Genomic DNA, 27,715 nt, shown 5'->3' with positions numbered 1-27,715 from the left:
ACATGAAAATAAAAAGAAAAAAAAAAAAAATTTACTCGTAAAAAACTTGAGATTTAGTGAACTAGAGTTTGAGGTGAACGATGTGAACTTTTACTAATCTAATTTTTCTAACAAATTTTACAGGACGTTTTCAGTTCACATTTCAAAGTCCTTCTTATTCTATTCACGAGTACTAGAGGGCATCCTTAAGTTCTACTTGACCGTGTATATATTTCTTTTGTTTTTTATTTTTTTCAGACTTTTATTTACAGTTATTTCAACTTTTAGTTACCTGAGCTTTTATTTACTTTTTTTTTAAGTTTACCACGTCTAGTAAAACCAAATCCGAACTGACTATTAATCCACTCTTTTTTTTTGTCTGTTACAGGTACGTGATTGCACAATAAAACTTTATCCAGAGACAATACCACGGTAAAAATATATATACAAAATTTTTTATCCCCTGAAAATAACTCATCGAGTTTATATAAACATAAGGTATTAAATTATAAAAATTTCAATCAGAGTTTATCGAACTTTCTGTCTATCAATATTTCAAAAACAACTTTTTCAAACTCAACTTCATAATGCGCTTAATAGATGTACAATTTTTGCCGGTCCACAGTTTAGTTTCAGTTCGCTTTATTGTCAATATATTATCTCCTATATATTTATCAAAACTTTTAATATCAAAAAAATAGATAAAAGTTTTAAATGAAAAACAATTATACAATAAATACTCATGCCATTATGAAAAATTATAATGAAAAAAGAGAAAAATAAAAAGTTCAGAGCTAATGGTTGCCAGCTCAATGACTTTTATCATAAGAACAGACTGTTCCGGAGTGTCTTTATTTTTCTCTTTTTACTGTAGCTGTTTTACAAAGTATCTGTGAGAGTTATAAAAAAGACACTATATAAAAATCATACGTATACTAGGCAAGACATTCCAGTTTGATATAGGTTTTGTGGAGCTTTTTGAGTAGTGACGTTATATGAGAAAAGATATCGGGTGTGGTAGCGTACCAGGTGACAGATGAGACCCATCAACTGTTTTTTTTTTTTTTTTTTTCTTCCACATACCCATATCTATAAACTATCCACAAGAACTTAAAAAAATTCTTGAAGCAAGCTTTTTTAGTAGCCTCTTTCTTTGTCTGTTCCATTTTGTCATCGGTATTTTTGTTACATATATCATTGTTCCAAAAAAAAAATCTGAAAATCTATATTATATAAAATTTTTTAAAAATAAAAAAAACTTTTTTACATTTCATTTTATTTTTTTTTATCATTTATGATATAAATCATAAATATTTATGATTTATAATTTTGGCAATGATTTATTTAAAAAAAATTCGATATAATGATGATTTTTGTTATCACAGACCAGTTGGACTTTCATGGTGTTGCAGAGAAGTGATTTAGCGAACGATATGTGTCGGATTTGTGATTGCTGATTCTAAATGTATGTGTGTATGTAAATGTATAGATGTCGTGGGGTCAGAAATTTGCCATTTGTTGTAGTTGTGTGTGAATGATATTGCTGATAGTGGGAGAAACAGAGGAAGTTTGCAATTGTCTGTGCAATACATGCCTTCTAGATTTTGGTATTATTGCATTTACGCTTGTATGTATTGTATACGATAATACAGATGAAAACGAGGCTAAAGGACTGTATATTGTTGATGCTGTGGTAGGGTCAGGGAACCCCGTAGGTTCATTTGATGCTTCAAGCCAATGCTTGCTGTTCAGACTTGCACATCAGGCTAATTTCACCAATCAGTTCTATTGTTACGATGTCACTGTGTCGTCTCAAAAATCATTTTGTGGCTATGTCCGTCTGTCTATCTTTTCCCTTATACTATTTGTGTCTTTTGTTTATATTACTATTTATTTTTATTTTTATTTTTTTTCGTCTTTATAACACAATACTAAGAGTACACCCTTGAATGTCTCATTGGGGTTATTTCGTGCATGAAAAATGACTCTTGTATGACGTTAGGCACTGATGCTTTTCTTTGTCATATCTTTTCAACAAGTTTCAACGCTACAAAAGTTTTTAAGAATGGCAGTTATGTTGATGGTTGTATAACCACTTGAAAGATATTAAAATCGAAAGATTTAAAATTTTATAAATAATTATTTTTTAAATATTTTAAATACCGGAAATTATTTCTATAAAATGAATTTGTTGGTTGGAATTTTTAAATTGTGACATAATAGAAAACAAAATTGTTTTACTTAACATTTTATAAAAGAATTTTGTAGATTATTTCATGGAAAATTCGTAAATTCATTCAAATATTTTGCCGACTAATAGCATTCTAATTATTAATTTTTTTTTTTTTTTTCTTTAGTATAAATAAAGCAAAGTATAAGCTCAAAAATATTTACTTTGTTATTATTAGTTTGTTGAATTGACAATTTATGTTGATACAATTAAAAATTATTTACTATCATAATGCAAATTATTTTTATTTTGCTTATTTTGAGTTAATTTTTCGTGAAGAATATATTATTCAATAACTAAAATTCTAGCTGTATAAAATATGTGTTTATATGCTTGAATAAAGTAAAAACTTTGATGTCGATCTATCGACCAGTTCGTCTCCCTTTTTAATGCATACAGTATAATCGTTTATTTTTAAACCGGACGTCGTTGAAACGAACGAGGAATCAGTCAACTTAACTTGTTTTATTACTATATACCTATGTAAGGCTGGTTAGATATATAAAATTTAATAATTCATATGAACATTCAACGATCAGCTAAATTACACCCCATAATTACAATTTTATTCGCTAATGAATAATAAATGAGTAAAATTATATAAAAATAAAATAGAAAAGTTAAATTTATTTTTATTATTTACTTTCATTTGAATATCTAAAATTAAAGATAAATATTTTAATAATTAATCTGATCAAATATCATTAATTGTATTTTAAAATTATTATTTATATTTAATTTTCTTTGATACATTAAAAATTTGTAGATTTGCCAATTACGTTTGAGTGAATTAATAATCCTTAAGTTTTAGTGAGTTGATGAAAATACTTGATGCAAAATGAAAACGAAATCTGTTCAAGTATTAATCGTTAAATTTTTCAAACTTTCGAATTCTTGATATATATTTTTTTTAAAAAACTTAATTAAAAGAGAAAAAGATTATAGAAAGAAATGAAGAAAAAAAAAAAGAATAGACTGAATCTCAGCTAACCTCAATGGTTCAATTTTATTTTATTTTTTTGTATTTCTCAAGTTTTTCTTTCGCACCTTTGAACGCGCCTGAATTTTCTCAATCCACGTTTCGTGTACTTTTCGCATGCTTGAACAAAGTCGTAAAAACTGAACAACAGACTTGAAGACGTTAACTTTCTTCAGGGTAAAAGAGTGACGAGTGCCATTAGTCAGACAGACGAGTGAGTCTGATGTGAATGAGTACGATTTTCGACTTTGAAAATAAATCATACTCCACCTATTTCACGTATATTTTTGTAAATCTTTTTTCAGTATTATTTTCTTTCTTTTTTACTATTCGATTCACACATTGAGATTTCAAGTGTGAAATACCAGTCATTTTATTTCAACTCACAAAGTTACAATTTTTTTCATTTATTTTTCAAAAATAAAAACGATCTTTCATTTTTTTTTTTTTTTTTTCTCTCATTGCTTTTCTTTGTAGAATTACTTGGTTTATTATCCTAATAAAAAATTTCAATTTCAAAATGTTAAAACGCACTTGCATAAAAATTCAATTTCAAATTAAACTAGTTTTTCTATTCCATTTACTTGATTGCATATTTTTTCAACTATTATTGTAGACTCTGGCTAGTTCATTTCATAACAATTAAAAAACTGACCGATACATTTTATCCATCATAAAAATTTCAATTGCAATTTGCTATTTTTTTCATGGCATAATTTTCTTGGACATTTATTCAAGAATTATATTCAATTAAAATACTAAAAACAATCTCATAAAAAATATACAACAACAATGATCCCTCGTATAAAAAATATTAAGCTCGCAATTTACTTTTTTTTTTTTTCAACAATAAAAGTTTCATCAGACTAAAAAGCTCATTAGCTTTATTAATATTTCAATTTCATTTAATATCACAATCTTAACTGTAAATTGAAAACAAGTTTAAAACTTTGTTTTATAAATATTGCAAACAGTATTTAGCAAACCTTTTATAGTTAGTCTGAAAATATATCCTATACAATAGAATGTTTACAATGTAGAAGATAAATTTTTATGTCATACAAAACGAAGAAAGTCATTTGAGCTGCAGAATTTATGTTTGTCGCAAGCTGGGCGTCAGGGCATATCTATCAAGGTTGTTCCTGATGTTGACGCGTATTCTTGTACAAACTTAACACACATATCATATACACGTAGGATTGATTAGCCCTAAACTGGTGTCCTATTCATAGTCACGACAGTCTGGTGATTTGTCAGTGGTAATTTTTTTTTTTTTTCATCAAATGAATGTACATACATTGCACTAGACATAACCCTCGAATTTACCGCACTTCATTTATTTCAATTTATCATAGATATAACCAAAAGATGTTGCTATAATAAATTAAGAAAATCTTACTTTATCCCTCAACTTTAACGTATGTAATATTTTATTTTATCTTTATTAAAATATAACCAAAAAATTTTATAAGATAATTTTTTTTTTTCATCAAGTTTGTCTATGTATTTTACTATTTAGTATTTTTATTTTTTCTTTGTTGCCCGAGTAGTGTTTTTTTTTTTATTTTTATTTTATTTGTTTCTGGTGTTTTTCATTTGGCAAAACTATATTACAACTTTAATGTAATTACGCTTCTTCGGCTCATACGGTCTACACCATTTTGCTCATCTACATATTGCTTTGAAAATAGAGGTTTGTGGCACACGCTGCTGCCTTCAAGAAACTATTTAGTCAGATGGTGTTATATTCTCGGCTACTACGTGGTAAGCATACTTTGTGTCTTGGATATTAATATGCCCACCATATTATTCGCCTCGTGCAAACTTAGAAACAAAGAAAATTCAATGAACTTTTATACTATGAAGCAAAACTCTTTAATGTTTCTAGCGTGTATTTTATTTTTTATTTTTATAATATATTTTACTGTCAATTGTGTGACTATAACTACATATAAAAATTATCTTATCTTTATAATTAATTATAATTTTACGATACAAATTAATTAAGTCTTAGTATTACTATTTTTTATTAGCAGGAAAATTTTTTAAGGTTGCATTTGTTTCGAGCTTTTCTAGACTTGACTTTAGATATCATGATTACAAAGTCAGATAAAATAGAAAGTAGCAAAAAGAAAAAAAAAAAATTATAAAAAGAAGGTGATGCCTTGCGTGTTGCAGTATAAGTTTAATGAAATGGGCGAAACGACCCGACCCAACGAATTATCGAATCCCTGAGCCTTGGTATCAACGGTTAGATTATTCGACCGAAACGTGTGGTCCCTCTATTGGGGAGATTCACCCTATACAAGCCTTATTCCCTCTAGTCGAGTTTAAGCTCGAGCCCAAGACTTATCGGATAATTACACCTCTCGGCGCTTCCTTTTTTTTTTTTTTTTTTTTTCTTTTTTCAATTTATTTATTTATTTTATTCTTTTGCTCCCTCATTCATTTCTTTTATATGTATTTTTTATTCTACCAAAGATCTATAACTCGTATTGATTCAACCGTCAAATAACCGACAAGAAAAAAAAAAAGAAAAATCAAATGCAGCATATTAAATTAGGGATAAAATAAGAAGTAGGCATTTATCGTACGTCTTTTCACCCTCCTTATATAAAAGTCAAATTCATATTAAATCTGTACATACTTATATTTTATTCTATATATATAATTTTGCTATTCGAAAAAAAAAATATATATAAATTTTTAATTTAAAAGCATCATGGAAATTTTAAAAAAATTACAAATATAATTATTATTTAATAAAACTAATTTGAGAAATTAAATTATGTTAAATGGAAAAAAAAAAATTTGAATTTTTTTTGTAGATAAAAGATAAGCAGTGAAGATCGTGTATAAAATCTCTGACTAAGGTATTCAGCATCGTTTACGTGCTCATGCACTTTCCAAGACAAATTCATCAAAGTCAAAAAGTCACAGTCAGTATGTATATACCTGTGCTTCACTGGCATCTAGGAAACTCAAGTTTCTATATCTTTCTCTTTTTTCTTTGGAGCTTTAAATTTTCACCCCATTTTGTTACTATACTCTCCCAATGTTACCTTGGAGGCCCATCTTATATATATAGTATATACTCGCTTAATAAACTCTTTCTCTCTCTCGTTCATTTGCCTTCGTCGTCTTCTACTTTTAGCCTTCACTTTGCCTCTTTGTATACGTACATATACATCAACCTACTCTACGTATATACATAAACTTCTTTCGCATATATATATGGCAAACTTGTGCACGATAAATTCCACTGTGTGTGAAGCGTTAAGATTGAGTTTGCAATTCACCACCGGAAATACCCAGCCAACACAAAGAAGTGAACTGAAAAGGGTGTAGAAAACAACGTTACGCCCATTTGGATAACGTGAGTTTAGCGTAAGGTATTAGCCCTTGTTGTACGAACAACGTACTGTTTTTATTGTTCAAAAAAAAAATATTTAAAAAATTTCATAACGAGCTTGCGATTAAATGACAGGTTATATGACCTATTTACCGTTAATTTTTATAGGATAATAATTTATTAAAATATTTTATTAGATTCAGTCATTCTTGTTAGTCAATATTATTTAAAATCATAAAAAATAATTTAGTTATAAATATACAGTAAAACTTTTAATATAAAAATTTCTTGGAATAAAAATATTTGATGACAGCACAAGTCAACTTGAGTAGCTTTATTATTAACTATTATAAATTATATATTTTTTCTTTTATTAAACTTTTTTATACAATTGTTAGGTATTATTATTTTTTTTTAAGTTTGATTTTATTGATTTTACTTGCTCGACAATATTTATTCATAGAATATAATACAAGCAAATTGTAATTTGTAGTTTAAAGCCAGCTGAAGTGTATGAGATTAAGTGTTGGACAATCACCAATGAAATAGACTCCTAACGAGCATGACGTTAAGCCACATACACAGTGGTCTATGATAGTAGGATTTTCTTGGTCATGATGATGATGCCTCTCTCTTTACCATACAAATAGCAGAAAGTGAGGAAGATAAAGTATAGAGAAAGATAGATAGATTGATAATATATAGCCAATGAAAATGTTATATAGCACTATGCTCACATATTATAAAGTCTGTAATTACAATCAACAAATCTCTTTTCATTCGTTTTACTCCTTCTAATCATGTCAGAGTGTAGTTTCAGCTAATGATAATAATACACTGGTGGTCATATCATTATTATCATCATTATAGCTCGTGGGCGTTGACGAATTGATAAATAAATCAGTTGAGAACTATATCAGTATATGATATTATTATAATGCTAATATTTAATTACATACCTCTTTATTATTACGGTTTTTTTTTTTTTTTCATTTTAATTCAAGTATACACATTGATTTTTATATAAAAAAAAATTACACAAAGTCACAACATGATTATTTTTTGTTTGTTTTTCTTTACTTTTTACCTATAATAATGAAAAAAAAAAAAAAAATAACTCTACAAACTCATTTGAAACACGTTCAACACTAGAGTTTGTTCCATTATTGGAAAAGCAACGGGCGGCCACACACCAGATGTCACTCGAAAGGTGACAGTTCAGAGTCGTTACAGATTATTGAAATGCATCTGGCATAGCGAGATTCATTTCTCCCTTGGGCTTTTCTATTAAACACTATTGTTACATGTATTTTATTTTCTAACGAATACACTGGATATTCAATATTAAAAGCATTCCAATTCGCAATATATATATTCTTGTAAACATGAGAGAATTTTTTCATATTTATTTTGTTTTATATTTTTTAATTCAGAGTACAGTCTATTTGTTTTTTTGTTTTTTTTAAATGTATTTTTAAAACCTAATGGAATGACGGATCTGTATTGTTTTTTTTTTCTTTCTTTTTAAAAGATAACTATTAGATTACATGTATAATTGAAAATTTTAGATAGATGATAGGATTTAACAGTAATCATCGAGTCGAATAAAGTACTTAAATAAGTCATGAAAATCCGTAAGGAAGTATTATCCATTAGTGAATTGATAATTAATTTAAATGTACATTCAACTGAAGTCTAGTAAAATGAAATATTTATAACAATTATTATTAAATAATTGGACTGATAATAATAAAACTTACTTATGATTTTTTCAAGTATTTTACAACTCAATAAATTTTTTATTAAGAAAAAGATTAAATGTTTTATTACAAGATTAATAAATTTTAAATTATAAAACTTGAAAAAAATAAAATAAAATTATATTATAAAAAAGAAATAATGAAAATATTTCTCATAGATATATTTTAATATGTTGTAATTAAAAAATATAATTATTATAATTGTAATTTATAATACAATGAAAATGAAATTTATTAAGATAAAAGTTTTTGTGTTTAAATGAATAGAAAAGTTTATGGTTAAAGATAAGAACACGTGAATGAATTTGAACGTTGATCTAATGAACTGTATATATCTTTTCTCAGTTTCTATTGTGATTGAATGGACATGACTCGACAAGGACGAGATTGATAAGAGAATTTTTTTTTTTTCTTTTCTTCTAAATTCTATATATTCTCTATAGTCTTTCTTAAAGATGAGCTTGAGAATGATTTACTTTTCGTGTTTTTCACCCTTTCTTCTTGGTTCTTTGTCTTTTTATTTTTATTTTTTTTCATTTATATATCTTTGTGAGTTTTTTATGAAGCCAGTAAGGCATACATCTTCTTCATCTCGCTTGATTATTACTTCAAAAGGCACAAAATTCAATTTTCATAATGATTATTTTGCTGTATAAAAATTTGAAAGATTAAAAAAGCCAACGTTTAGACTTTAGACAGTAAATTTATTATGGTTTACCTGTTGTTTAAAAATTTTTATTCTCTGTTGAGAAAATAAATTTTCATACATATAACAATACTCACCTGATGCAAATATATGTTCAAAAAAAAAAAATTTATTAGTACAATAATTTTGATAAAATACCTCAACTTATTGAAACTAATAATTTTTAAAAGTTTGATATGTCGTTTAATGGAAAATATACAGCGTATGAACTTTACGAATACATAAATTTATTGTGAATGCATTGTGAATTGAACAGTGTGTCTTCAAATTTCTTTAATGTGGTTTCGCGTATATAATACAAGTAGAGCGGAACTTTGTGACCGCATGACTGCAAGTAAAATTGACTGGTATACTACGATTTTGTTGAAATTCGAAAATTTACTTGTGTCTAAAAACGATTGGTTTGTGCAAATATTTCCCATATATAGTTTTTTCTATTTATTTTTATTTTATATATATTATTTCAATTGTTTTTTTTTTCTATCTATAAATTCTTTTCCTTGAGAATTTTCTTTTCTTCACTGTCTCTCTGTATTGCTTCACTTATTTTCTTGAAAATTTAATAATAACACTGGAAGCATCCTGAAAAAATAAATTTATTATTTATATTTATATAATTTTTTTTTATATTGTTTTCGAAAATTGGTCGATAAATAATTGTTTGAAAAACGAAAAGCAATTTTTTATTTTTTTTTTCTTTATAGACAAAACAACGTAACGTGATGATATTGAAAAAATAAATAAAAATATTAATAAAATGTTGGAATATATATGAGGGAGAAAAAAAAATCGAAACATATGGGTATCAAGATTTTATCGATAATTATAATCATTCGCATCTGAAATGAGAACTAGTCACGCAAAGCGTGTGTGACAGTTATACGATTCTCCTAAATTTCATACATGACTTAAGAATATTGCCCTTCGTTTTTCCCTCTAAATCGAAACAATTTTGATGCTGTCTTTCCGATAAGTCACATGTGTTTTGAAAAATATTTAAACTGTCAAAATAATATCACTAACTTTTGATGAAAATCTTTGTTGATAAAGATCAATTTTATTATACTGACAACTTACAAAAATAAACAAAAAATCAATAATATATTTTTTCCACAATATGTCAGCTCAATTTTATAAAAGAAAATCAATATTTAATTTTTTTTTTATTCTTATATTTTTGTTTGATACTTATTTCGCTACAAAAAAAAAAATAAAAAATGAGAAAAAAAAAAGAAATAAAAATCAAATCAAAACTTTTTTAATGAACTTGAAATTAAATTAACGTAGACATATATCGATAGATACTACTCATGCCAAGCGTGCAAGTAATATCCTTAAAATTAAATAGAACATGAAATCGAATTATTAAGCTAATTGTTTAAGCGAGTCCGTTAACTACCTCCAAGACTACACAAAACTTGATCGAAACTAAAAGTTCAACTATAAAGATATCTTCTACATTTTTTTCTCTTTTTTTTTTTGCTATTATTATTATTCTCTTTTGCTCTCATTGATACCTGAATTGGAAGAAAAAAAAAAAAATGCTCGAGGGTTATTTTCTTGAAGTAAGCAAGCTTGACAGTAAGTTCAACAAAGTAATTGTCGAATCACTTGAGTTTATTTTGTATTTTACAATTTAATTAAGAGCTATTTCAACTTGTAAATATAAATACATTATACATTAGCATTACATATTGATAAGTGAATTGTTATTTGATCTTTTACAATGATATCAAGTGTTGATATATACTCTACAAGGAATTGTTGCATCGTCATGACTCATGATTATCTCAATCAATACTTGTAATATATACAAGCTTGTTCAATGCATTGTAACTTTTAGATTTTCTTGCTCTTTCTCTCTCAAGCTTTGCAAGAGCCTATACATGAAACGTCATTAGGCTCTTGACAAACTGGAGATTAATTAACCTGGTTGATCGTTGCAAGTATGTACACACACATATATGTATAATATATTCCTCTTAAAACCAGCTACTCTAGTTATATATCTCCTAGCTCCTTTGATACTGTGGACAGTGTTATACATCATGAACAACCAATAGATATAAAACATATATAAATTAGCCAATTGATATTCAAATTAAAAAAATAATAAATTAAATCAAATACTAAGATAAACAATTTATAAAATATTTTTGATGAAAATTTATAGTTAAAAGTTTAGGCAGTTTACATATATATAATTTACAAAAACATCCATAGTTTACACACAGACAAGGTAGTGACTAACGAGCCACTTGAGTTTACAGTCATACAACATTTGTACAAAACTTTGTACTTGTAATTTGTGGTAAAAAGCATCAACAATCATCACTTTACTACTTTTCAGTCTCAAAGGACACCACATGAATTTTACCCATGAGACATAAACTAAATACTATTATTATTTACTTTTTTTATATTAAAATGATTAATCGTTTTTAAGACTTTTTAAATTATAATACAAATTTATATTAATTGTTGTTAAATTTTTTTATATTTATATAAAATTATGCTTCTGATACTTGAACTACACCAAAATTTTAATTTTTAATTTTAATTATTCAGAATTAAATGAGGCAAATGTGTTGACTTTTTTTATAATAAAATAGACCAACATTTATCTTTTATCATTTTTTTTTTTTCCTCATCACGTTTCTTTTCCTCAATATCCAAAAAAAAAAAATGCAATTAAAGATGCATTACAAGCTCACAGCTAAGCTTTATAAATATATTTACAAACACTCACCCTTTATTTTGTCATGCAGAGATTTTTCTTGTGTATTATGAAAAGTGTATCTATATATATATAAAGGAAAATTGTTGAACCCTTCTCTTTTATGTTCTTCAACTGCTCTTGTATTATATAGGTTTACATGAGCTTTTCAAACTTTCCTTATTAAACAAAACGAATACCTTTTCTATGCTTTGACTAAAGAGGATGTACTCAGTTACTCATCAAACTTGTAAATACCCTTTCAATACGATGTAAATCTCTAAAAGATATATCTATTTTTTTCATTTATTAGTTTTCCTTTTTTATTGTGATAATAAGTTTGAAAAAAGTATAGCTTTTTATAAATAAAAATATAAAATAACTGGTATACTTGGATATACAATTTTTTTTCTTGGCATATGAAGGAAATTGACCATTATTTTTTTTTTGTACATTTTTTTTGAAATTCTTGTGTGTTCAGTAGTAATCATTGTGTGTTCCAGTTTGATGCACTTTTTATTATTATATAATTTTTATTTTTGTATTTTGTTTTTTTTTTTTTTCTATTTTATTTGTTCATTAAATCTTTTTCTTTTATTCTATCCGTTTCCTCATTCTCTACAGCTCCTCATATCCTCTTTGCTTCAACGAACAATCGAAAAACTTTGAACTTCCGGAATCCAGATCCGCTGAATTCCGGTCGACGCGCTCGTCTAGTTCGCGGAAATCATTGAAATGTCCGGAATAATGTTAAAAGAGTAGGATAGAATTTACTCTTTATTTTATTTTTTAAAATATATATAAAAAAAACAAAAAACAAATTAAACAATAATAATAGAAAATTGCAAAAGGAAAAAAAAACCTTGTATAACAGTAATAAAAAAGAAATAAAGAAAAAAAAAAAATATATCAAATAAAAGAGATGAAATAAATATTTCAAGTGATAAAGAGCCATCGTCATTTTGCAAATAAAAAATATAAAAACAAGACAAAAACGTTGTAATAGCATGGTGAAGCTTTTCTCGTTGTATCTGTCAGTGACACATGAAAAATAAAAACAACAAAGATGAAAAAAGACACAGAAAATTTTTGTTTCAAGAAGAAAAACAAAAGATCCACAATTGTATAAGAGTACTGAAAGATCACTGGACTCCATCAGCTGTGTCATCGCTACTCATTTTACGCCAGTCTCATCTTACAAGTTTATTTAACTTTTTTTCCTTTACTCAGTAAAGTTTATTAACTCAATCTTCCAAAACCAATATATCCACTTGATGATTTATCGAATCGATCAACTAATAAACATCTGTGAACACTATTTAACCAGGATAAATTTATCAAAATTATTTTTCACGTACATATATCTTTACATTTGAATGGTTATACTTGAAAACATTACCCCTTGAAAGTGCATTTAGCTTGTTTGATTATTTATACCTCAGATACCTGATCATCAAAATAGGATAAAAGAAAAATTGAATAAAAAATTGTCTACAGAAGATGTACATGATATTTAGTAAATTGTGTGTATGTGTCACTCATGTGTTGAGTGAACCACATCACAATATACCCTGCACTATTTTCTCTCTCCATTTATTTTTTTTTGTTTATTCTTTTTTCATTTTTTTTTGATACTGAAAGAAGACTTGTGGTTGTTGGAAATTTGCATCACACTGGAGTAAACAAGGGTAACAATATTTCTAGGGGAAATAATTTTGGGTTAGGTGAATAAGCACGATGTGTTGGGTTTAAAGGGTGTTGCCCAAACATGCCGCTAATACACAAATCACCCTCTCTTGAATTTCTCTGTGTGTACTATATATTACTGGTTTGTTAAAGTTTACAAAAGCAAAACCAAGGGATCGAACAACAAACTCATTGCCAAAGAACTATTTCTTCTCTCATCATCTATTTCACTCTTGTCGTTTATACACACAAGTTTAAATTGTAAGGGGTGCCAAGGATTATACATCTGATCCTGATGGTGTATACATGCTACTTTCATTGTCAAGACTCGATTGAATTTTGAATTTTCTACTGTTGTGGTTATGACATGTTTCCTTCTGCCTGTGTGTTACTATATGCTATAATGAATTTAAATATCACCACATAAAGGTAAATAAAGGTTAACCCCACACAAGCCAGACTGTTATTTTTTTCATCATCATCCTCCTTTTTTTTTTCAAACAACTGAAACCCCTTATTTTGAAACCTGAATATAGTTAACATACTGGCTGGATTAGAAAATATCATATTTGCTAGTTTTTATATGTATTTTAATATGAATTTTATATTTATCGTGTTTATATTTTTTTATTTATTTTTTTTCTTATTTATTTATGCTGCATTTAAATTTTTTGAATAGATACAATCAATTGTACAAATATTTAGAATTTACAGTTTAAATTAAATTGAATTTAGCTTAGATTATTTTATACATTTAGTAGAATTTTCAATTATAGAATTTTTTTTATTTTTATATTACATAAAATATATCGATAAAATCTTGAGAAGAGTAAAAAAAATATTTGAATGTTTGAAGAGAATCATCGTTGCATCCAATGTAGAAGATTACACCTTGTTAGAGAAAACGACTTGAAAAATATTTTCTTATAGTACTTGAGAAATCTTGCAGGAATATTCTAAAAATTGTTGAATCGGTAATTTTTTTTTTCTTTTCTATTTTGCTAGTGATTTTATAAAATTGGAATTAAATCAATTAAACAGTTGACTTTTAATTAATAGATAAAATAAATTTACAAAGAAAAAATAAACAATAAAAAAAGATATAAAAAACTAAAATCAATAAAAGGTTAATAGAGACAATTTTATAAATACTTCATTAATTTTTTTATTATTTTTACATTGTTGAAATTTTCCGTATTATCCACAACAAAAAAACCATATTTTATTTCATCTTATTTCGATAATACATTGAAAAAAAAAAAAAAAAACATAAGGATGATAAAAAAAATATATATATCCACTGAATTCATTTTGTTTGGATCGATGGCCACAAAGTATGTTACATATATATTGACTTCACCAGTGTCGGTGACCCACGAATAAAGAGCAAGCTTTCTCCGTTCGTCAATCTTTACTCTCCGTAAAAATAAGCAAAAAAGCTTGTGATATTTTTTTTTTTTTATTTTACCTATAATATATATGTATTTGACTTTCAAAGGCAGATCGTAAAAGCTATCTCAATATTCGTAACTTAAACTCACATATCCAATATCACACAATAGACACATCGTGGAAGCAAAAAAAAAAGACGAAAAAATATTTCTTAAACTTTTATGTAGCCGAAAGAAAAATCATAAATAAGAATAAATATTAAAAAATAAAAAAAAATCAGCGATAGAAAAATTCTTTGACACATAAATTTCACTTGGATAAATTTTTTTTATATACACACAGTTAAAAAAAGTACTAGTGTTTTTATACTGTACACACAACTATTCACAAATAGATGTACATCCAACAGCATGCCCAACAAATCCTACGGACATGATTACTTAAAATGAGCTTTCACATAAATACATTTGCCTCAAGGTTTATGTTTAAAATTTTAATTATATAATTTTATAAAATAAACTTCAACAACTCCATCAAAATGGATTATACCTTTATGAAAATTACTTGAAAAAAAAAAAAATAAAAGAAAACATGCATTATAACTTTATAAAAATGATTTATATATTATTTGTTATGGATGTGTTAGTTGTATGTATATGTGCAGCATTATATTACGTATTTCTCCAGTAGATATTATTTCTCGTTATATTCAAAACACGAAAATCCTCAGGGGTATGAACATACTCTGTAATACGACAATGTTGCATCTCAACAAAGATGATTGTGTTGACATTTATATGTTGACAAGATGTACTGATAATTTAACATCAGTCTTATTTTACGTTAAAATACTGTCTCTCTCTTCCTTTTTTTTTTAAAAAAAAAATATAAACAAATTTAATTTCCATGATTGTATTAACATAAGTTATAATATAAAATAACAAACAAGATAATTTAAATATCTCTATTATGATAACAAAAGAAAAAGTTTTAAGAAAAAAATTCTTTTGTTAATATTGATAATGATTAAAACAATAAAATTTATTTTTCATTTGAATTGATTTTGTAAAAGCCTTTGAGAACTCATCATGAAGTGTCATGTTCAATAAAAATTTATATTAAAAAAATTAAAATTAGGGATGACTTTTTACAAAATTTAAAGCTCCAAACACATTGAAAACAATAGAATCAAACAAATTAAATGTATATGTCATTGTGTGAGTGTGTACATATATATTTGTAATAGTGTTAAATAAGAAGAAAGAAAAACAAAAGTACCTAAAACAAAAATACCAACACAAAAGCCATGAAAAACAGGTTGACGTCATAATTAATATTCCGGCATTAAACCCTTTTTCAACATTCCTTTTTAGTCCATTTAAATAGTGGTGTTTCAAGTCCATGTGTTGCTATGCAATTGCTTATTCTATATCTATATATATAACCTCACCGTTATACTTTTCTTCCAACATGAAAATCCTTTTTTTTTTTATTTTTTTTTTTATTTTTTCACAATGCCATTCTCATTTCTACAGTCTTCAGCACTTGTACAGCAATTAATTTGCATTTTCTCGTTGAGTCTATGGAGAAGTACGTTTTGTTAAACACCATGGACCCTTACAATTTCGTGGCTATGAATTGTTAGAGTAGTGAGGGTGCAGAAATTTAGCAAAGGATCTTACTGTGAACGACCGACAAAATAGAGTAGTTGTTGTATATAGTTGCATAATGTTTTAAAGCTACTGTAAATTTCATTAAATCTACTGAATGATTTTGTGTAAGAGAGACAAGAAAAAAAGACATATATTTGTTGCTGTATGGTCTTTTGACCGCGCAATGTTGCCAGTGCCACATGGCAATAAATATATATAACAGTTTAACTTTAAATTAAAAGTAACCCACCACTGTCAAGCATTAATTTACTGCAAGTCCAAACATCTGTGGTGCATACTAAATTTATAAATCTCATATTTTTATTTATTATATTATTTCATTTATTCAAAACTTGTCAAATACACATCTTTGTATATTTCTATTATACTCGGGGGTGGTTTTTCATTTTTTTTTTTTTTGCTCTTTTTTTTTTCTATTTGAAAAATCGTGTGCATTGAAAAATACACAAAATATATATGTATATATTTGAATATAAAAACGTGAACTGTAAAATCCTTGTATAAAAGGCGTCAAATAGATTTTCAACGTCCGGAGATGAAAAGAGAAGAAAAAAATATAAAATATTTTCTCTTTTTTTGCATCTGGAAATAATAACCAAATTCTTGTGGCACACTGTGCACTCGGTTGAATTTTTTTAACTTGTATTTTTTATATTTTTTTTTTATTCAACCAACTACACATATACTCAAGACATTTTGTTGAAAAATGCCACAATATTTTGTGTGTATATAGTATTGAAAGCGTTGAAGAAAGTTTCAATTTTAAATTTAACTTAAATATATTATTTCTAATAAAACGTTGATTGAATTATTAATTTAAATATATAAATATTGATGATATATAATTTGCGAGTTTTAATGAAAAACTGAATAAACCATAATGCTCAAATCTTTTTGCCGTGTTTGGCGCCACATGGAATATAGACCTAGACAAAAATCGCGTGTCACCCTAATGATTCACGTCCGTCTCGTCAGGTTGAGAGTACATGTACATATAATTTGTGGCACACGTGCAATGAGCTTATCGATCATACGTGAGTCTCAACCACGGCTCTTGTATTCTCATATGGATATATTATAAATATATATAGATATACGCAAACTGTCAAATGGAACCAATCCACATTAACAATTTCACATCCATATTGTCCCATGACAATTTTCCATGCCTATATTCATCCAACATTAACGAGAAAATATTTTGACATTTAAATAACGATAAATTCTCAGTCATTCACTGCTGATATCAAACACAAGGGAAATTATTTTTATCAAATAAAAATCTATGAATGGTCACATATTCATAATGTCATAATCATAATCTTCAATAAGTTTGTCATGCACCAATTTAAACTGTCAATTACGTGTATCTCTTTTTCAATTTTCATATATTTACATTGGTTTTTTTTACAATTTAATCTGGCTGATTTCATTCATCAAGCTCGAACGTTTGACAGATTATTTAAAATAAAAATTGCAAAACGTTTAAAATTGAGAAAATAAATTTTTAAAAATTGAAATGAATATACCGAGTGTCAGCTCGTTAGTGTTCAATAGCTTTATCGCCTTTCAATCATTCACTAAAAAGCTTCGATTCGTCAAAAATAATTGCAGATCAATATTATACGCCCATTATCATCACATTGAAAAAGAAAAAAAAAAAAAATCATTGTATTTGATCAAACTAACGTCAAGTGACGTCTCGAATTTTTTTTTTTTTTTTTAATTATTTATTTATTTAGTTTTCAATTTTTTACTTTTAAACTTGGGATATTTTACAGTGGATAAAAAATAAAAGTTTATTAGCAAAATTTAAGCTAATGTTTCCCAGCTTGCAAAGCACACCACTGATTTTATAAAAAATAGAAAAAATAAAACAAAATTAGCATCTGAGAGCTTGATTCTGAATTTTTAAGTTTTTGTTAAATAATGTTTTAAAAAAAACTTGAGAATAGTTTGATCAAACGACAGCAAGTGTTTAACGCGTTTTTAAATTGTCTAATACTCTAGTGTAATTATAAATTTTCCTCTCTTAGTTTTACAATTTACAGGAATATATTTGAGAGTTTTGCCATCAGTATATTTCAAGTACAACTTGGTAGATATATATACACCTTGACCCCATCTCAACGTTAGTGATATCGAGTTAACTCCAAATGCTTCTCTTGTCCCTTTATCTGTATATATCCTCTTGGTTTGGCACACTTGAAATCTACATCCACCGACTCAACGAACTAATTACCCTGGGAAATTTGCATTTGTCCCTGAAGTCATTTTCCACGACAAATTGTACTTCATTTAAACTCATCTCTCATTTGCCATTGTGCATATATACAGTATTAAAATTATCAAGCTTTTGTCATTTTCATTATTTTAAAAAATAAAAAACAAATAAATAAAACAAATTTAAAATAAATATTAAAAATAATATTTATCAATTTATCAATTCAAAGAGACACAGTAGCTTATTAAGACAATTGAATAATTTAAAATTATTGTTATCAAATCACGTGACTACATGGCTATCGGAACTTCGATTGGCCACTTGTCGCAAACAATACATCAAGTAGGAAGGTACATATATAAGCTATGAAACGATTGGTATAGTGACAAGAGTTAGTCAAGCGTTTCACGTAGAAACAACTAGCACAAATATTAATATTTATTATTGTCAACATTATGAAAATAATATTTGTATTTTTCATCATCTGTTATTCATGGATAATAACAATAACGGTAAAATTATAATATTAAATATTTAATTAGTACAGCTGAATTTATTTTTTTCATTTAATTTAATTAAATATATTACAGTCGGGAGTATTAGTTTGCAATGAAACGGCAAATGTGTTTTGTGAAAATTATGAAACTGCAAATATTTGCAATGTAAGTAATAATTAATACAAGATGTATATATTTTTTTTTTTTTAATTAAATATATTTATTTTTTTATTTTCGACATGTAAATATGAGAAAATAAATTAAGCAACAGATGTGTATTTTTTAGAAAGTTGATTACTGCGAGAAAAACATCTGGATAAAGACGACAACGGATAAAAACCCGAGGATTGAAAAAAATTATAGCAAACCAAATATTCCAAGTGTACAGCCATATTTTTGGTGGGGTTAATGAATAAATAAGTGAAATAATAAATTGTATTAAAAATTTTATTAAAATACTGTGTTTAATTAATTTTATTATTCAATTATTCAATGATAAAAGAACAAATGTTGTTATTTGCATTCTTCAAGTTATACAAGTAGAAATTTAATTTGTTTTTTTTTTTTTTCATTCTCTTGTTCATGATGTCACTGGCAAATAAAAAAAATAATAATATTGAAAATCAAAAGACCCTGTGTTGAGAATAAAGAAATTGAATGAAAATCTGTCTTTTGTATTTTATTATATATTATATGTACAAGTATAGAAAGAGATATACAGAGAGTATGTCAGACCACCCGCAGCCAGAAGCAATTCTCATTTGTTTCTTCAGTCTTTTTTAATCCATGCCTTGGATTTTGGTCGTCGGATGTAGTAGTCACTTTCATTTGCTCCCTACAACTGCCGGCTTTATTCTTTGTCCCCAAGAATTCTCATATCATTGGCTATATTCAACAACTCACTTTTGCTCTATTTTTTATTCTTACCCTTCATTTTTTTGTATTCTACCATTTGAGCAGTCAACCGCAGCACTGATTTCCGATAAATTATTTATTTTTTATTCTATAATTCATAATCGTTTGAGGGAAAAATTTAATATTGAAATTGATATCAATGATAATAACAGACTAAATATATAATTGAAATTTATTCTGAATTAAAAAAAAACGATAATTAAAAAATTAATCAGTCTAATTAATTAATTATTAAATTGGCTAATTGGTGTCTATGCAATATAGTGATTTCAATCGACATATTGTTTTATATATTGAAAAACCAATGTGACCCGAGGGAGTCTCGTGTCAAGACCTCTTAACATATTTAATTTAACATAGCTAATTGTGCTCTCCTCATAAGCTATTTAAAATGACTCATCATTTCTTGACATCATTCACAACAGTTAAAAGTCATAAAGCCATGTCTCATTTCGTCAAGGTTTTTTTTTACCAACTCTTGTATATTTTGATAAAGCCATAAAAATTGACACGTGTCATTATTTATGAACCAATGACTTTCAAAATACTTTTCACTAAAAAACATAAATATCAAAAATACATATAGTATATCAAGGTGATTGCTACAACCTAGACAAAAGTAAAAAAAAATAAAAATAAATTGAAACACTGAGTTGTAATGAAATCTCCTAAACTTTAACGATCGAACGAAACGAAAAATAAAAAAATACAGCAAATGCTACATAGTTTTGACTCTTTTTCTGTGTGTGTCTCTTTTGCTCAATTCTTATGAATCTGGGGTGTATCCCAACAGTAGAAAACGAAGTAAAGAAGTAGAGCAAATTGAGAATGGAATTGAGAAACCAAGTGACTATCCAAGTGCACGTGATACAAAGTAAAAGAGATTATATTTGGGCTTACTGCTGCTCTACCAACTCGTTACAACTTTTTCTATTATATATTTTTTGACTTATTTTCGTTATATTCAAAAAAAGAAATACATTTTGTAAATGAATTGGTTATTTTTTTTTCATTTGATTCTCTCTCATTTATAATTTTATGTTAAGAATGTTTTTGTTTTTTATTTTTTATATATATGATAAATAAAAGTGTATAAGTATACTCAGCTGATAATACAAGTGTACATTGTTTGAGGTCCATTGTGGCATATTGCTGATAAGCTTATGAATCGTTTCTGGTGTTATCCGTAACACCTTCATAACCATTCTCGAAAATCTAGCTGCTACATATACACCAATGCAAAATATCTACAATTGTGTATGGATAATTACTATTGAAATATATATAATACTAATATATTTTTAGAAAATTTAATTTATATTCATTTATTTTACAATTGATCATATCGAAAAGTATTGAACATGTGGATCGTAACAATAGTCAACTTGTATGTCTATTGTCATAATGAGACTGGCTATGTTCTATATTCTCTGTAAACGACATTCGATGCACATGCACCAATAGTGGTCATGTACAATTTCAGAGAATATCTAGCATTACAGTACCGATTTAGTCGGGTCTATATTATCAACATAATGGTCTATTGCCATTGTACAATTTATACCTTCAGCCACAATTCGTTTTCATTCTCAATTTACACGTGAATTAAATCAACACAGACTTGCTCATTATTTATCGAAAATTTAACTCAAATATAATTCACAATTTTATATTATTATTATTTATTAATTTTATTTTAATAATATTTAATTTGAAATAATTTAAAAAAAAAAAAAAACAGTCGAAATTTAATTTTATTTCTATACATGTAATTATTGAAGGGAAAAAAAAATGAAAAACGTTAATAAAGTTTTTAAGAACACGCTATTTTCTTGGTAAGAGAAAAAAAAAAAAGAATTTTTTTTTTTACGTGTTTACTTGTTTCATTTTTGTATTAAAAAAAAAGTCTTTAATTTTTTGTACATTGCTACTGATGGTGGTGAAACCACTAAGTATGCCCACAGACGTCGTACATAACTTTCAACTAAATTCATGCACAAAAATAATTATAGTAACGTCAACTTTTTATGAAATTAAATCATATTTTTTATTCTTTAATATTTTGCAAATTTAACCACTAATACATGGTCAACAGATTTATACTGTAATAATTATACCGTACTCATTATCACTAAACTATACTCATTATAATAAAATGTGTAATTTGAATTTTGAATTCATGTTATGCATCTAAGCTTTTTATTGATCCATCTTTAAAACTAGTTATAGAAATTATTTAAATTTTATAATTTCAAATTAGTCAACAAAATATAGTCAAGCTAATTTTCTTATGAAATTTTTAATTAATTTTTTTTATGAAACTATAAAATAACTTTTTTAGTAACAAATAAAAATTTAATATTTTCAAGATTTCGATCTTATAAAAATTCTCATGAGAAAACGAATAAGTAACTTTTTTTTTCAATTTGTCCACTGAATAGAGACATACTTTGACCACTCTCAAAAAAATTCCCAACTTGAGCCAAGCATTATTTATTCCAAAATAATATAAACCGTATTTTATTATTATTTTTCTTGACATATATTTTATTCAATATCAAATGTTTTTGTTTTTATCTTTTTATAAAAAAAAACTTTTAAACTTTCATTCCTATTATCATTATTAAGCTGTGTAAAATAATAATAATAATAATAATAATATGTTCAACTCATTGATTATTTATTTTACCCACTGGAAATTCAAAAGTTTTTCATGTTAACAACAAAGTCAGTGAGACTAGAAATCATACATATATATTTGTATTGAAATATTCCATCTATGAATATACAAAATATACATCTAGGCGCACAAGCTTCGAGTTACATAAATCAAATTTAATAAAATATTACAAATTTCGCAAACCTTTGTATATTCTGATTCTAAAATTTTCATCAAATACTAGTAATGGTAATTTGATGTAAATTTTCCTTAAATTTACATTTAAATATTTAACAAAATAATAATAGTACGAGTAAATTTTCATGCTAGGTCAGAGGTCAAATTATATTTAACAAGAATAAACACATCACAATTTTATACTATATACCTGTCTGCGGTAAGATGAATGACACGGAAAAAGGGGTTGAGTATGAGATAGGGTCTCAACGTAATTTCCTTGGGTATATAGTTTCTCGTATTGTATATAGTTATATGTATATTTTATTACAGATATACCTATACATATAAAAATGTGTACAGTATAGTTGGTATGTATACTTAAAAAATTGTTATAGCCAAAAATAAAAAAAAACATCATCGTGCACAATGCGTGTTGGTGAGGGGTTGGTTACGACTTGAGGATAACATAGACATAACACGGTTAATGTGAAACTAGGTTACTGTGATTGTTACATAATGCGGCATTGCAGTTTGTCGCTTCGTAACAATTTCGATGAAACCATATATGTGTTATGCAGTAGAAGCCAATATTCAACTCTTATTTATTTCATGGAAGACCTATCTCTTCGTATAATTAATAAGTATATTGAAAAAAAAAAAAAATTAAAAAACAATCAATAATCTAATTAAAAAATTTATAAATATGAGCTTTTAAAAATATGATTTTCTTTTGTTTTTAATTATTCGTGTTTAATTTTTTTCTGAAAGTTTATGTGCAAGTATTAAAAATTTAAATAAAAAAATTTTAAATCTTTTAATTATTTATAAATGTAAAATTACATCAATGAAGAATACTAAAAGCTCTGTTAAAATAAAATTGTGCGTTAATTTATGATAGTGCCAAGTAGAATTATTCTCTGGCAGGTTTTTATATTAGTTAAAAAGAGAACAATGGCAAAATGGCATTTGGCAGAGTTCCAGTTAACTATTCTGAACAATTTCTATATGCCCACATAAAGCTTCACTGTTATACCATCAAACACTACCACTACTACTTTGATCAAAGTTCTTATGTGTGTCGACTCAAGCAGCACTTAACTTACGTGCATTAAATTCATAACTAGTGCTGGCGATGACCCTGAGAGAAATGTTTAAAATCAAATATAAATGACATAAAGATTTAGTTTTTTTTTTTTGAGGTTTATTTACTTTAGGTTTTTTTTTTCATTTATTTTTCAATTTAAAAATATTGTTGAGATAAAGAATGTTTAAAAGTAAAATTATATTTCAATAATATATCAAATGTGAACATTCGAGATTGAATTGATCGCATTTGTGCCCAGAGGCAGACGGATATTGCTCACGTTTTCTTGTTCATAGCAGAAACAACTTCTTAATACTTGATTGAATTCAGTTTTTCTAAAAAAAAAATTTCTACGACTGCAGATTGCTAGGGCTAAGCTATACCTTTTTCTATTATTTTTTATTTTTTTTTATTTTTTAAATTGTTAAGATAAAACAAATGTCCAATAGAATTGTATTGTTTTTTTTTGTTTTCTAATTTTCTTGTTCTAGTACATGTTTAAATTTTTATCTTTTTTTTTCTACCAACAAAGAATAGTCTACTCTAGTCTACTCTATTGAATGGTCTGTTTGAATACTTGTCAATTTTAATCTATTTTAATCGATTTTATCCATCTGTTATTGATGGCTTACAAATGTATTTGCATCAACAACTTATTTTTAAATTTTGGTGTTTATTGGACATGCAGTTCAATGTGATGTTCATTTAATCAATTCACAAAATTATATTTATCTTTTGTTCTAGTTATTTTTAATCGATGCATTGTTATTTTGTTAATGTATTTTTGAATTGAGCGATTGTTGAATACTTATATTCTATCGAGGTATTATTAGTTCAATTAGTTGAAACTTTTTGAAATATAAATTATATTCATCGTTGACCTTATTGAAGTTGAAATATTTTCATCATTTTTTATTATTACATTTGGTTCTCTTCTTTCATCGAACGGTCAGGAAAATATTTTTAGTTGCAACGATGCAGAAAATACCACGCAAAGATGCAGTCATCAAAATATTTTTTTTTTCATCATAATAAATCAAATAAAGTAGTTGTGAAAAGACGAAAGTTGACACACATCCCGTGGGAAGTTAAGAAGAAGATTATCCGATGAAAGCTTGGACCAGGGTGAAAAGTTGCTGTGCAAGCCAAAAGAAAAATTTAAGAGACCCAGTTTGATCAGTCAGATTACTCTTATCTCAGATATGGGACCCAAGAAAAAAAAATAAAAAACTTAAAAAAAGAGTCAAAGAGTGAAATATGATATTTGACTAATGGAAAAAGAAAAAACTCTAAAATTTCCTTTTTTTTTTTTTTCCACTTGGAATACAGTTTTCATATATATTTTTATTTTTTATTTTTTTTAACTTTGTATTTTGAAACTTTGATCAGTAAAGTTCATTCGACAATGTCGTAAAATTTAAAGAAGCAAATAAAAATCAAACCAGGCTCGAGTTATTTTTTTTCTCATTTCTTTTATTACTCCAATGATTTTTAAAATGAAAAACCAAAAAGAAGACAAAAAAAAATGTAATAAAAAAAATTGTGATAGTCTTCATTGTGTATGTATAATGTATATGCATATCAATGTTTATGGAATATAGAGATGACAATCAGTCTCGAAATAGGCCGATGTATTCCCACAGGAAAATAAAGATAACAAAAAATATTTGTCGCATCACTCCTGATGGACATCGCCCTTGTTGTTAACTCTGTCTCTTTTTTTTCTTGCATATATAGTTTCAACATCTATCTTTATCTTTTTATATGTATATAGCACTGGAACAATCTTGTTTCAAGTGGTACTTTCATATACATATACAAACACATTCATCCAGGATCCAGCTCGTATCACCCCAAGTGACTTGACCTCTCAAAATAAAAAAGCATGAATTTCATAGTAAAATAAATCCGAGCATTCACTTGGATTACTTCATGTCGAACTTGTCATTCCAATGAAGGGTGTCATTTTACTTGTTTTCGTTTACTACAGAGCCTACACACATACATACTAAATTACTATTTTTATTTATTTATTTTTCTTATTTCTAGTATGGTTTTGCTTTGTACCCTCTATATCGAATTATTTACTGCGAATCAAGAAAATTGGAATAAATCTCGTTCACTTGAGTGCTGTGGCTTTTATATAATAATAATATATTAAATTTACTTTCGATATCGAAAAATAAATTTAAAAAATAACTAAATTTTGCCTCATTTATTTATACGTTGACTGTATGAAGCACTTTTGATAAAAAAAAATTATAACAATAATTTTATTTACATAAAATATATAAATTATCACAAATATATTTTTCAATTTATTTTTTTATCGATTATAAAATTATTTATATAAAAAAAGCGGATATATTTAAATAGAAATGTTATTTATTTAATTAAGGAAAAACTCAGGGTCAAAGTAATTTTCTAAATGGTTCCAAGAGACCCCCTGATGAGTCATACATTTAATGTAAATTTATATACGTCTTGGTTATAACTAAATTAGTCGAGTGGAGATATAGAATCACAATAATAATAATGTTTTGGTGATCTATTTTCTTGGCATGAGTCATTTTCACGCGTTTTTTTTTTTCTCCTCTCTCAACAAGATGCACAGTGATTTTTTATTTTTTTATTTATTGCTCATGAAATTTTTGTACACTATAAATCTTCATTTTCTGTGATGGGTATATGGATGGATGGGGGGTTGGTGGGTTAACAATTTGATTTTATTTTTTTTTCAAGTTTTAAGTGATATATATATTTCAACACTCTAGGGGTTATCTAATGTTTGTTTCACTTGTGTCACAGAAATTGTCTACCAGTGTTTTTTTTTTCCAACCCTCTTATTGATCTTTTATAATTCCAATAACCATAGAGACGTAAATATAATACTTACGTGTGTGTATAGACCAAAAAGGGAAGTCGAAAGTTTCTTAAATATTTTATTAACACCAATTTTCTGAAATTGAAAATGTATCCCTATTTTTTTTTTCTAGCTCCCCTTTTTTTTTTATTTTTAATCAAACAAAAATTCTTTTTGGTCAAAGTGATTAATGTTGAGTCGTGAATTTTATTTATTCATCATATATTTCCAGTATAGAAAAAAAAAAAAAAAAAATGAATAATCAATGTTTATTGATGAAATCGTATATAAAAAAAAAAAAAAAAACCTTTCCGTTGAAACGTCACATGTTTTTTTTTGTATATGGAAATAATCTAGTTATCTACACCGGAAAATTCTGTGTTTTTTTTTATTCTTCCCTTGGGCGATGTAAAAAATATATGTATTAGAGAGAATATTATTCTTTCCCCTGTGTCACATATACTGAGATTCAAGTGCATTCACTGAAAATCAAGTCCTCTATCATTTGAGTCTTTTTTTTTTTTTATTATTATTTTTTTGCAAGAGCGCAAAGATACTTCACTGGGTGATAGATCACCGGGTCTTTCACCCAATGAAAAAAATCACCAGGGGTTCGTGGTGAACCAGCGGGCGGTCTTCTGCCAAAAATTTGATGAGGGGTGGAATATCGAAAAATTGTCAGATATAAATCCTGGGAACGATGACAATGTAACGAAGAGTCAAGTACGGTTTCAGTGCTTGTTAAATAATAATTCACGTACTCGAAATGTATACAAAAAAAAATGTATTTATCGACAAGGTTTGAATGAAAAAAAAAATA

General features: G+C 26.5%; 1 protein-coding gene and 1 long non-coding RNA gene across 7 annotated transcripts in view; both read left to right on the top strand.

The window, feature by feature from the left end:
- LOC122848551 (fasciclin-1) overlaps nucleotides 1–27,715 on the top strand; it is a 149,507-nt gene that overhangs the window by 63,829 nt on the left and 57,963 nt on the right. The window lies entirely within an intron of this gene.
- Nucleotides 19,066–19,756, top strand: LOC122848553. Its single transcript, XR_006373464.1, has 3 exons — nucleotides 19,066–19,209; nucleotides 19,288–19,359; nucleotides 19,481–19,756. It is a non-coding gene; the product is annotated as an uncharacterized LOC122848553 (long non-coding RNA).

Source organism: Aphidius gifuensis, linkage group LG2, assembly GCF_014905175.1.
Source record: "Aphidius gifuensis isolate YNYX2018 linkage group LG2, ASM1490517v1, whole genome shotgun sequence".
In the NCBI taxonomy this organism is placed as follows: domain Eukaryota; kingdom Metazoa; phylum Arthropoda; class Insecta; order Hymenoptera; family Braconidae; genus Aphidius; species Aphidius gifuensis.
Note: the sequence above shows the minus strand (reverse complement) of the source record. Positions and strands in the feature narration are given on the sequence as shown.